General features: G+C 31.8%; 1 protein-coding gene across 2 annotated transcripts in view; it reads right to left on the bottom strand.

Annotated features, from left to right (window-relative positions):
- Positions 1–12,350, bottom strand: part of LOC129806917 (uncharacterized) — an 89,150-nt gene that overhangs the window by 65,720 nt on the left and 11,080 nt on the right. The gene's annotated exons all lie outside the window — the stretch shown is intronic.

The following is a 12,350-nucleotide window of genomic DNA, read 5'->3' as shown; positions in this document are numbered from 1 at the left end:
TATTGACGTTTCGTTAAATGTGGAAAATCTTGATTTCTTAATCTTAGAAATAATATTTGACAGTTGAATATTTGGATCTTGATCTTGTTCTCAGAATTGAGATTGAGACCAACATTATGATTTTAACTTTTGAGTAAATATTTTAGGGATTTCACGTACATAAAATGTGACCTATTAAGCGACTAGGAATGAGGTGCTGGTCTATTTTTCAAGAAATTTTAACGAAAACAAAGTTATTATCACTTCGTATGAAACAAAAAAAGTATACCAAGTCAGAGGATGAGTGAATTTATTTTTATTTACGTGCTAGCAATAAATGTTGTATTCCGCTCTTTCTCTGTTCAAGAAGAGTTCTATATTTTCCTGAAGGATGAGAGGATTAAAATACTGATTTATAGGCAACTTTAAAGATATTTCAGCTTTAATTTGAAACAATTGAGGACAACCTAAGCTGTATGATTTTTTTCGAATCGTGAAGAAACATCTCAAGAATGATTTAAAGCTGCTTATTGTAAAGTTACCACCAAGGTAAAAAAAAAATTAATTGTTATACTCTATATTAACTTTTTATGTTTTCTACACAGAAAATACTGCAGAAATATTTTGGTGTATATTTATTAGAGTTTTAATAGTGTTTAAGAAAAAATGAAAACCAATTAATTTGCAAGAAGAAGTTCTAAGTTTTGGGAGATAGGTTTGATTTATTATAAGGCCATCTCAACTTAATCCTCTCTAAAATTAGACTGTAGAGAATCTCACCAAGGACATTAACTGATTCATATTTGTTTAGAATAAACTATTTGTGATTTCTCTAAGCGCATTATAATTATTATTGTAACAAAACATAATTCATAATTGAGAGGAATTACATTAAATTCCATACAATCTTTTTATGATTTCTTTACAGATAAGGTAAGGGCTCATAATTTTGGACAGTCTGCTTATAAGCATTGATTTTCCAAGTTTGAAGTGCGATATTTTCAATACTAATTGAGTTTTTTTGTAACTCTTTCTTCAGAAGGGTTGTTTAGAAACTTGACAAGGGTTTATTGTCTTTGTTTTTACTAAAATTAGTTTTAATACGTTTAAAAATTAATTGATATGTAGAGGTGAATTTGACTCTTATTTTGGACAACTTGGCTGTAAATTTGGATAGCTAATCCGCCTCAACAGGATGCCCATTGTTCTCAATTTCAAGAACTAATCTTACCAAGTCCTCTTTCCAATCATGAAAGGGAACCGTACAATGTCACAAAAAACCCGGAAACTTTCCATATCATTCATTAAAGTGAGTTGACTTCGGTACTCCATGTACGTGCGGATTCGCACATTCCCTGAGCTTTCCCGGAGCCTTTTGTAGAGATGATGCTCCTTTGTTTCTCCAGGCATTTGTCCAACCTAGTCATCACAAAAGCTAAAATTTCACGAAATTTCGTGAGAAAAACACCTGTCCAAAATGAGGAGTATCACCTCACTGGTGAATGTCTTAAAAAATTCCCATTTTTCACACGAAAAATCTAATTCACAAGGCAAATCTCACTTCAGATCAAATGTACAAATCACCAGTAACGTGAATCAACACAATATTCAATGAATATTTAATAATATCACTCAAGAAAGCAAAGAAACATTGTTAGTACTTCACCACAGCTAAATAAGACTGAAGTAAACATGAATTTCTGTCATATTTCTCGTAAGCAATTGCTCACACTGAATTTTCAACAAAGCAATTTCAACTCAAATCATATTCAAAATTTAACGTATTTAGTGTTAAAATCTTCCAAAAAGAACAAATATTTAGATAGAATTCATTGTAAAGAGTGTTTTAGGTTTATAAGAAAAAATTGCTTATTTATCCCGTTTCACCGATGCTGAATTCTCCTAATCGGCTCTAAAAATGATGGGCAGAATCATTTACTCACTCCTTTCCTTCACAGTCCCCTCTACCCGATTATCTCCAATGCACCACCGAAAGGACCGAAAGAATGACAATACTCAGATCCTATGTTCACTTTGTTCTTTATTACATTAGACCCCATTAAAACCTTCCGATCCAAATTAAACATCACTTAGGGAAAACTATCGATCTATGGCCCATATAAATGTTAATACTTTAATTCAAAGTTACAAAATATAAAAGGAGTTGACAAGTAATGGGGTAAATGATACTCAAGGTTTTGTTGATCCTGAATCCTCGATGATATCCGATGGCATAAACGTAGGGTCTCTCTTCTGCATGATCCTTGAGATCTAAGGAGCCGGAAGACGGGAGAATGATAACTTCGCTGATCCGCATTCTCTCCACTGACGCAACATTGAAGTCGATAACCCGGTGATCTTTCGGTGAAGATGTCCGGAGGCGAGCCTGGAGCCTCCCATTATAAAACCCCTCCGACCGGTAGATGGATTTTCTTCTCGGGTCTTCTGGACTTCGTTGTCTGCTGAACCGGTAAAGAAACGTCTCCCTCCCTCCGTGGGAAACAGACGGTGGGCGCCATCAGCAAGACAAAGTTCTCCTGGACCACAAGGAGCCTCCTCAGCACCCCACTGACATTTCACCTTCGCCCTCCTGACGGGAGGAAAAAACTTAAAACATCCACTCACTATCAAGCTCTGTCCCCGACTGCCCCCACCAGGGTCAGTACAATTACCTCTCTCCCTGTGACGGTGGGAAAGAACACACACACAGATACACAATATAGCACAAAACATAGACTTTCGGAGTCCGAAATTTAGTACATGGGGAACCCGACAGCCTCAGTGATCATGACTTTGAACCTCAACGGCCGAAATTAAGAAAGTGCATGTTATATCATTATTCATCAAATATTGGAATAAAAATCCATCATTTTAATTAATTTATTTTAAGTGTCCAATTTTATCCTCAAAGTGTCCAAAATAAGAAACTGGACAAAATTATGAGCCTTTCCCCTATACAGTAGCTACATAGTCGAAGGAATAACAGGAGTTGCAGAGGAGAGGATATTTACAAAATATCCAAAGTACTAGCAAATTGAAAATGTGTCAAATGGTGAAAATGGGGGTGGTGAAAATGACACACACTGTGGAAAAAAGCTGAGAAAACCAATGTGCAATTTTCAATCCTTCAAGTACCCTCTAGCTAGATTGAAAATCACTCTAGCAGAACGTTTTTCCATCTTTTTCCGTTCCCTATGTTGAAATATTTTCACGTTAGATCATCTACTTTACAGAATGGTATTTTCAACAAAGTGTTGGATTATGGAACACGTCCTTCTCTCTTAACAATAAGTCAGTTTTATTTTCACCAACTCCCTTTCCATTGTAAACTTATTATCTTATTCCTCTCGAAATGAAGAATCGTAATTTGCTACTAGAAAAGTTAATTAGATTGACAAAAAGGTAATTCTATATTGGTCTTCTGCTAAAAACACAAAGAAAAAATAACTTTTTTCTAACCACGAGGTATTTACATTAATTAGCAAATTTAAGTGCCAATGACTGAAAAGTTTCTCTAATGCACTATTTCTGTGAAAGAAAAACACTTTTAGCCGTGAATGTTGTCTAAAGAACTTCTAAATTATACAAAAATATTTTTTTAGGCAATACAAAATTTAACAATTTTAAATGAAAATTAAGAAAATTAAACCAAATTCAAACTAAATAGTCGTGAGATTTCTTGGAATATAAATAGAAGTTTCTATTTTATTGATTACGAATGTGTGCACAATGTTGTTTAAAATTGAATAGTAGAGAGAGTGATATTTCCGAGAGGTAACTCGCTTCATTTGCAACAATAAGAAATAGAAGCATATTCTTCTTCCAACAAAATTGCATATAAGATTTTCTTCAATTGATAAAGAACGACATTTTTCTTGGAATTGAATTTGGAACCAGAAGCACATCCAGCTTGTATTTCACAGAAATAAAATCTTATCCCATGGTAAAATCTCTGCAAAGTGCTTAAATGTGAAGTTTTATAAGGTAGAGTTAAGTACTAAGTATACGATGATATAAATTCAACATAAGTTTTGCTTCAACTGGGTATCAGTTTTCGTGCTTCAAATTGTTTTCAAATTATTGAATCAGAAAATTCTCAAAATTTATTGAACATTATTATATATTTACGTGCATAATGTTTGATGTTTATCGTTTACTCAGAAATAAATACTTAGAAATTTACTTTAAAATTGATATTGAAAATACAGCATCTGAAATTCAGGAAAAATAAAAAGTCTCTGAATCTGGACCATTACCTTTTGTCTATTTTAAATACTCGTCCATAGGTAGTAAGGGAAAGTGCTCATGCTTCGTACGATTCCAAGCTTCATAATGATTTTTTTCTATGTTTCTCAATAAATGTGACTAATCACACCCATATTTTCAAAACTAGGGGAAAGTGCCCAGTTGTTAAAATATCGTCGGTTGCGGCTACTTCTGTCGTATCTGCATTTGTTTTGTATCTGCATTCGGAGCAAGCTACAATACAGACGTCCCCTCTTGCGTGAAATGCTGACACAAAAGAAATGCAGATACGACAGAGGTAGCCGCAACCGACGATAAATTACGGAGTCGCATTTATTCAGAAATATAGGAAAAATTTAGTCATTACGAAGCTTGAGATCGTACAAAAGATAGGCACTGTCCCCTAATAAGATATATGCAAACAATCTTCTAATATGCGTACATATTAAAGATGAAGTTTATGTAATCAATTTGGCTTTTGATTATATTTGATAAAATTATAGAATTGTTCAGAAGTTATAAGATAATGTGCAATTACTTTTCTCTAGCGAAAATATGATTTTGAAATAAATATATTATTAATGGATTTCTATTTCTTGCTCATTAATTTGATCAACAAGTGTTTTAATTGATTCTCTTGGTTGAATCAGTAGACGAGATATAATATATATACAAGTTTTAAATGCTTCCTTCTTAATTTTAATTTTTGAAAGTAATGGACTTTAGAGTGCAAAGGCGTTAGATAATGATGACGTTAGAGTGCAAAGTGACAGAATGTATTGGATTTGAAATTGACAAAATACTGGGATTAATACCATATATAGGAGGTCCCGGAATTAAGCGCATTGCAGGTACTAAAAGTATCACAAAAATTCCCAATTAATTACATGTAATTAACTCAGTAATGAGACAAACAGGAGATATCTTTCGAACATTTTCGGCAAATTAAAAAATACCCAAAAATATTTGCCTTAACACATTGCCTTAACAAAAATCTGTTAAGGATCGGCATAAATTGCAATTATTATGTGCTGAGGATGCAATGATATTGAGGAGTCAGTTATACATTTAGTGTGTGTGACTGCCCCAGTGCATAACATGACACGAATGTTACTTGATAAAGGAGTCCTGTCTCGGGACGAGTTATCGAGGGTTGAAGCCGGCCTATTTGATGAAAATGAGCAGATGCATAATGGATCCAAAAAGAGTGCTCTGAGTGCAGCTGTACCATATACACACCGCTCACTCTTATAATCTAATCCACACTGAAAGGTACCCCGAAATTTTAAAATAGCATAAGGGTAATATTGATATTACCCTTACGGTAATAATCCAAAACCGGTGTACATATTATACACATTATCATTTTAGGTGTATCAGGAGCATTAGAGGTTACAATTATTAACAATATTAAAAAATAGCCCGGAAAAGTTGTAAAACAAAAATGAAAAAAAATGTAGAAAATTTTTACACCCAATACATATTACCGCTATAATGGAAATAAGTTAATTCTAATTTTTTTTTCTTTTCTCAATTTGATTACTCTTTACCTTGAGTTTTTCAACAAATTGTTCCTATTCACAAAATTTACTTAAAAAAAAGAAATGTTAAAAAAATGTATGTATTTCAAAAACTATTTTACGAATTTATTCCCAATAGAAAGTAAATTCATCCTATCTGTATCTTGTCCATTTCGTCTCCAGTTCGCCTTTACCGCCTTTTCAAACTAGCGATGTGATTTTTCTTGCAGAAAACATATTTTACAAAATGACTTCACAAGAATAGTTTTCATTAACGGTAGAAGCAATTTTCGTCAAAAACTGCCTTTTTAAAAAAAAAATCTGAAGTTTCTGCTGCAAAGATAGGGGAAATTTTCTTTAAAAAGGCATTTTTTAAAGAAATTGCTGATAGTGTGTAGAGGCCTTAAGATAGAAAACACTACATAAAATATTGAAAATCACAAAGTTATAGAGAACTGAATTTCCTCTAAAAGTATATAAACTGGATATTTCTGCAAATTGTGAGAGTAATCACAGAAAATATCACAAATTACGCTGTGTTTTATAAATATTTATCCCAGAATTTTTAGCAAACTTTTACAAAATCAATTTAAATGGTATGACTCGGTTAGAATCGTTAGAATACACAAGAATACATCCTTTAAAAAATGAAAACTACTCTCTCTCTTGAAGTTCAAGCAGTTAAAAGGGAAATGATCTTCGATAATTTTGGAAAGTGGTAAACTGCTTAAATCATTTTGATCTTTGAAAAAATTTATTATTCGTTGTATCATCATTCATCCCAAATTTATCTACGAAATATTGCAATAGTCTAGTAGAAATTTAGTGTTTCCTTTGGTGTTTCCTTCAACAATAAGGATGAACAAAAGATGAAAGTCATTGAATGACTTGAAACAACATCAGACTTTGATCAGACTTTGGAGAACGATTCGAAAGAGACTTCATCTATTAATTTAATTCTCCTTCAATGGGAGAGGTTCGTCTAGAAAGCTATTAAAGTGGTATACCATTCCGACAGTTATCATCTCTTTCGGTAGTAGAAAGACATCACAAGTAGCCCTCATTCCACTATACCATTGGCATTGCAATTCCAAAGAAGTATGAAAAACTCTGACTTTTAAGTTCTGAAGTCAAAGACTTTAAAAAGTATGTGAAACTCCTCACGACACAATTACTTACTATTTTTATTTCAAAAATCCGACAAAGTACCTTTTCTTTTTTCATAATAATATAGTTGCCAAGTAAAGAAAGTAATCCCAACTGCAAACTAGAGAGGATAATAACATCTTGCTGTAATTTTTCAGATTTATACTTTCAACTTTATTTTTCACATTTCTCTTCGCCATCCATTGAAATTCTTATGAAATTTCTCATCCGATATGAATTTAACCATGGAATTTCACTTTACTTATGTTTGTTTTGGAGAAAGAAGGAATGGAAGCTTAATTATATCATCAGAATTTTCTGTCAACCATAAATTTAATTAAATTGCTCTCACAGTCAACATAAACGAGTCTTCAAATTATTTAAAATAAAATATTCATCCATCGAGTCCTTCCTTGCAAGTCACTATGAGTTTGTTAATGTAAGAAATACCCTTTTGTTCATCTTAAGCTACATGAAGCATTAACCTTTTCAAATTTCTATAGGGGGAACCTTTGCAATTTCGTACAGAAAATTATGTCCAACTTTTAAAATTTTTTACTGAATGTCACGCAAGCTGAATCAATTATACCACTATGTCAAAATTTTTATTTACTTGTTAGGTACGTAATTCCACTTCATAAAATTTTTGGAAATCCTTGGATTTTTCTCTACAGGAAGACGAAAATTTAGTGGAAATTTTTACAAAGCTGCCCCAGTATGCTCAGCTGCGTAGAAAATTTGTCCACCTACGTATGCCTTATTTTCACCGCAAATACTACACAAAAAATTTCACATCAATGTTTAGATGGAATTTTAATCTATTTGCTTTAATAGTCTCTGTCGGTTCCGAAGAAGACTATTGTAAGTCCAAAATGTAAACTTTACAGGAAAGAGGTTTAAAGTTTGACAGCTAAAATTTATTTTCATTAATTTCACTGCAATTAATATACTTTCAGCTTTTGAAACTATTTTATCATACTTACGTATTGAATATCTTCTAGTTAACTCTACTTTTAAATTAATTACAGCAAAACTGTGTGCAAAAAACTCAATAATTGCGCACGATGATTTTAAGTTTTTTTCTTGTAACTTTTGCAGGAATATTTTAATCAACATAAAATTTTGTGGGGATATAGATATAAGGTTTCTGCATCCAATGATATCTTTTTATACTATTGTAAGTAGACTTACAATAGTCTTCTTCGGAACCGACGATATCATGCTTTAAAAATCAATCTTATGTTATTTTTATAACACGTGTTTTTGTGACACTTAGAAAACCATTTTTTCACTGCACTTTGATAGTCAATTAGGTGACAGTCAATTGTAACACCTGCAATCTGTCTTATAGAACGTGTTTTGACCATAACTGATTCCAAAAATGACCAGCCATATATTTGAAGTGAGATGTGGGAAATTTCACTTGAAATCAAGGAAAAATGGATAATAAATACTAAAAATGCACCGAATTGGAAATGAAAGAATCACACCTGCTTATATTTTATTTGATATAAGCAAAACAAAAACATCGTATGAGTCTCAATTTACTGTCGAAATGCGTGTTTTTCTTTGAATTTTTCATAAAAAAATATTTGATATCACTCTTAAGTTTTTTGAACTATTCTAAGGAATACCTGGATGAGCCAAATATTTCAGAGGGCCTTGCAAAGTGGGCTCAAAGCATTGTGATATTCCCTAAGGCGGGCGGTGGTCAGAAGTTTTGACTGATACTATTACAAAGCTACAAAAGTTCGATTTTCCCCAAGCTGTCAAGGTGGTAATTCTAGTCAATTTTAAGCAAAACCACAAAAAAACCTATTTAGAGCAAAAGATTTTTACATAACTATTAACCCTGATAAACTCCTTATAACTTGTAATAGACTTTTTCCCGAATACATATTTAAAATATGAAGAAATACATAAAATATTATACATCAAAATTATAGTTTTAGTTTAGACGGAATTTTTATTTTCACTTCTTGAACTTAGGGAAAAAGTCTAAGAATCCCAAGTTTCACAGGAAATTCAAGTGTTATACTGCCTTATTATGATGGCTATGGGTTACATTCATTTAGTAAAATAGAAAAAAAATCGACTTTTATGAAGCTGAAACTGAACAAAGCTGCAAATGTTTCCCCTATACAGATCAAAGACATGTGATAATGTTCTTTAGATATTTGTCATGAAAAATTATTTAAAAACAATTGTTTAAATAAACTTTTGACGATTTACCGATTATTCATTCTACAATCGAAAATTATAAAATTTCATCAAAATATTCACAACAAAATGAATTAATTAACGAATAAAATAAATATCTCTGACTGGAATCACAAATTTTAATTGGCTTTTCATATTTAAATTTAGTTAAAGGAGTGAAACAATAATGATTGATTTCCTTATGTGAATAAATATTAATTAAATTTTAAAATAGTATTTATAAATTTATGACATTTTAATTTGATGAAAGAAGTATTAGTTTAATTGTAGGGTAAATGTGCCAAATTTCGGCATAGTTGCATGCAAGCGCCAAAGTCTCAAGTTTGAAATGTAATATCTTTAATAGAAATTGATTTTTTTTATTCTTTCCACTTAAGGAAAGTTTCTTATTAGAACCTTGTAGACAGTTTATCGTCTTTATTTACACTAAAATCATTCTTAATACATTTTAAAATGAATAAAAATGTAGACATAGCTTTGGTGCCCTATTTCGGCCACCTTCATTCTCATAGTTCTTTGCCGTTCAGGAATTCTTTCAATGCCTTTTTCACGTCATCTCGTTTGCCGAAGCTACATTTTTTGTTATTCTTTTGCATTGTATAATCTCTGGAGTATGTAAAAACTAAAAATTCATGGAAATTCGTGGAACAAAAAAGGTGGCCGAAATTACAAGCTGACCGGAATTTGCCACACTTATCCTACTCCATTTCAATTATATTAACTCGAGTTTTTTTGGCTTCTGACCTTGTAAACAGTCTGAGAAAAATGCTTGTTATCTTCTACTTTTGTCAGGATAGTCACCTTGCAAATAAGAAAAGGGCAGGTATGAGAACAAAACGAACTTCACATTCAAAAGAATTTTCTCTATCAAATCGTATTGTTTTGATGTTGCAAGAAACGATTCCTCTGAAAAAAGACAATTCATGTGGAAGAAGAAACATGTTAAAAAAATCTTTTATATTCTCTTCGCAAATTTCTACAGTTTTAATTGAGTCTATCCACTGAAAGGTAATCTCTACCACTAGATTAAAAGTTACTTTAAGGGAGGCACTGAAAGCCTCAATTAAAGAATACATATGTATTATTTTAGAAGTTTTACTTATACATCAATGAACACGTTTAACATCCTTTGTTATTTTGATACATTTCCATTCACATGCTCTTTCCTAAAATTCTATGGGGCGCACTCCTTTCCAAGATTTGCTTTTGCAAATGATGTTTTCATCTTGGCTGGAAAAGTTTTCTTTTCCTTCTTTGGAGAGAAGAGAGACTTCAGACGATTGCCCGAAAGATGTTGAATTGTGATGAAGCACTTGACTTTCATTGTCAATTTATCAGTAAATCGAGGAAAACTTCCGATTGAGCTAGTCAAGAACTTTAAACAATTCATTGATTCAACAAATCACCAATAGGTCCCAACAACATGACTAAGCTTCAGGTGAATTTATTGGTGATGCTGACATTTTCAGGCTTTAACGGATTTTATAGGGGGAGTAAAGCACTTTTTGGGGTGAAATACGGTGAAACAGGGCGGAAAAAGAGATCCTAAAGAGCACTAAATCCACCCTTTCAGTTAAGTTAAAGCATCATAAAAGCACCAATACGAACCATGGTTTAGCTTATTCTGAGCTGTGATTCACATGGAAACCAGAATTGAATAATAGATTTTGTTAAAAACATGCTAAAAAGATTATTACACTACAAAACTCTGTGCTACCATAAAATTTATGCAAGTCATTTTTTCCTCAAATATTTTGGATTATACAGATGTTATATTAAAACTGAAATAATTAATTTTTTGCTCAAAATGCTTCATTGCACCATAACTAAAATATTTTATGGGATTGAATACTTTGTTATGTTACAATAAAATTTCTTTAAAATTAATTTTATACTACACATGTCTCCATCGTTAATTAAAAAAAATGTATTAACATTTCGAAAACTATTTTTACTCAAAATACTTTCATCAAAATTATATTCTATTTCTTGATAAACAGAATTAATAACAAAACATTGATAAATTTCAATAGAATGTTTACAATCCGTTTTTACTGATAATATTTCATTTGTGTTTCTTCTGTACCTTTTTAGTTGTTTGTTTAATTATTCTGTAATTGTTTGTTGTTTGTTTTAAGTGTTTAGTAGTGATTCTTTTTTATCACAGGTATTTTAATTATTATTGCACTTCTCAATGATTTTTAAGAAAACTTCAGAAAGATATCCTTTAACTTTAAATTCGCTAAAATAGAATAAAAATTGATTTACACATGGCCTACGGCTGAGAATATAATTGTTTTATAAATATATCAAATGATAATACGTGCCTCTATTGTAAGAATTTTCTCTTTCATCCCAAGTGAATTATAAATCAATATATTTTAGTTACAGTAAAAAATCGTACCAGCATTTTACTGCTCGAAGTCAAAGAGAAAGCAGTTGTATAGTCCGCATTTTTCAACGTGTCAAAAACGGTAAAGATATTAGTTTTCGGTCTTCGGTGACCCCCGATAAAAAACATTATTAGTTAACATTTTTTTTCACCCCGTTTCCTTCCATTTCCTCCCAAATCATGTTTTTTTGGTTCTTCTAGAAGTTGGCCCAAGCTTTTCCATCAATTTTCGAATGTATTCCTAGAGCCTAGCTAGACAAACATTTCCGTTATGTACCGATGACCGAAAAATTTGCAATTTTGAATTTTTGATGGTCGAAGTTCAACTAGTTTTAGAGGCTCATTTTTCAATAGACTTACTAAATTTGGATTTTTTATAAATGCATTGAAATATACAAGTCGGTTGTACTGATCTTAATCGGTAATTTTTCGTTTAAATACGGGTAATTGATTCATTTTTCTCGAAATTGCTACATTTTTGTTCCTGAGCTAGAGGACAAACGACAAGAGATAACGACTTCTGGTTTTTGATGACCCCTCCCCTCATAATACGGCATTATCTCGGGCGGTCGTTTTTTCTTTTTCCTCTCGCCACCCTCCATTCCCTCAAAAATCATGTTTTCTGTTTTTTTTTTTAATTAGTCTGAATTTTTAAAAAGACGATGTTATCTATAACCGGAAAATTCGCCATTCCGAATTTTCAAATGTCAAAGCTCAGCCGCTTTTAGAGGACTCATTTTTCAATAGATTTGCTTAAATTTGGTATTTTTGGAAAGGTCTGCGATTTACTTTTTTCCACGTAACTTTAACACTTTTTAGGTGTAAAAATATATCAACGTTTTTTAATG

The sequence above is a fragment of the Phlebotomus papatasi genome, chromosome 3, assembly GCF_024763615.1.
Source record: "Phlebotomus papatasi isolate M1 chromosome 3, Ppap_2.1, whole genome shotgun sequence".
Classification (NCBI taxonomy): Eukaryota; Metazoa; Arthropoda; class Insecta; order Diptera; family Psychodidae; genus Phlebotomus; species Phlebotomus papatasi.
This window is presented reverse-complemented; position numbering and strand designations above follow the sequence as displayed.